The following is a 1663-nucleotide window of genomic DNA, read 5'->3' on the forward strand; positions in this document are numbered from 1 at the left end:
GAAAAGGTTGTTTCTTGCTTACAGTAAACAAATGGTGACTTGCAAAAAAAAAAAAGTTTAGGTGTGCAATAGTCATTAGTTGGTAGTTAACTAGTTTGAATGGTCATTAGACTCCTTGAATGGCAATTGCAGCCTTTGGCTTACTCCATAAGAAACTTGAAAGAGAGGGGAGGGGGGGGGGCTTTCTATGGCGATTGCTTCTGATATCTCATATCTGACCATAGAACATAACATAAGGATAACGATATCTTTGTTATATAATATGAGTGAAGCTTATTAATTAGAGAAGGGTTAACCAGGGAAGTAAAGAAAAACAAGAAAACAAAAACCATTAAGTGACGAGTGACGCTTGGACGGCAACAAAGAAAACGTCAAAACGGGACCATTAGTGATCAGTGAAGCTTGGACGGCTACAAAGAAAACGTCAAAACTGGGTGAGTTGTATCAGTTTCCAACATGCGTGCCCAGGGTTTCATCCCCCACTCCCCCACCCCCCAAATAAATAAATGATAATAATAATAAATAAATAAAAGAAAAATAGCATAAGGAAAATTTATGAATGTTGTACTTTGGTTTGGGGATGATACTGTCTATTAATTAGACAGCCTAAGACAGGTGATGAGCGTCTAGTTTAGTGGTCGGCATATGGGCTTTGGTGTAAGTCTAGCAAAAGATGTTGTTAGTTCAATCCTCTTATCCGCACTTTCTTGAAAAAAGTTAAATAGTTTAATAGTTTAGTAGTTAGTAACAAATGTGGCCCAATGTGATCCATGTTAGACCCATAATGGGCTTGTAATGGATCCATTAGGCTACACTTATTACTAACCACTAAATTACTACCCATCTTCAAAAGAAGGGGTGAGTGGGTTGAATCAATGACCTTCATTGGACTTTTGCCATGGACTAACCGCCTACCATGGAGCTAATTTCTCTCTTTTAAATCGTGAGACTCAATTCAGAACCCTTATTGATTGGTTTTGAGTTGGGTTTTATGGAATCAATAGGACCAATTAGAAACCAAACGCCCCTTCCCCCCACCCAAAAAATAAAATAAAATAAGGATTTACCAATTGATGAGGGTAAAAAAGCCAGTCCCTCGGGTCATCCCTTGGTCATCCTTGGCCGACTCGACCCCTTGGTCATCCTTGGCTGAGCCGACCCCTTGGTCATCCTTGGCCAACCCGACCCCTTAGCCATCCTTCGCCTAGCCGACCTCTTGGGTCATCCTTGGCCGAGCCGACCTCTTGTTCATCCGTGGTTGAGCCGACCCCATGGCTCATTCTTGGCCGAGCCGACCCCTTGGTTATCCTTGGTAAAACCAACTACTTAGTTCATCCTTGGCTGAGCTGACCCCTTAGGCCGACCTATCACCTCGGTCTCTCCTCATGCCAACCTGCCACCTCGGTTCCTTAGGCCGACCTGCTACCACGGTCTCTCCTTAGGCCGACCTGCCACCTCGGTTTGGCACACAATCAAGTAAGGCACCTAGAAACATACACACGTCCACTCTTATAGGGGCAAGACTAAGGTCGCTATACGTCACCAGAAGCATCCACCCTTCTCACGACTTGCACCTCCAAGATCAAAGAGGAATATTTCCAAAACATGCCCTGAGATCCAGGATATTCCTAGAGTATTCTCTGCCTAGGCCTAAGGAGTTGGA

This window comes from Macadamia integrifolia, chromosome 4 (assembly GCF_013358625.1).
Source record: "Macadamia integrifolia cultivar HAES 741 chromosome 4, SCU_Mint_v3, whole genome shotgun sequence".
Classification (NCBI taxonomy): Eukaryota; Viridiplantae; Streptophyta; class Magnoliopsida; order Proteales; family Proteaceae; genus Macadamia; species Macadamia integrifolia.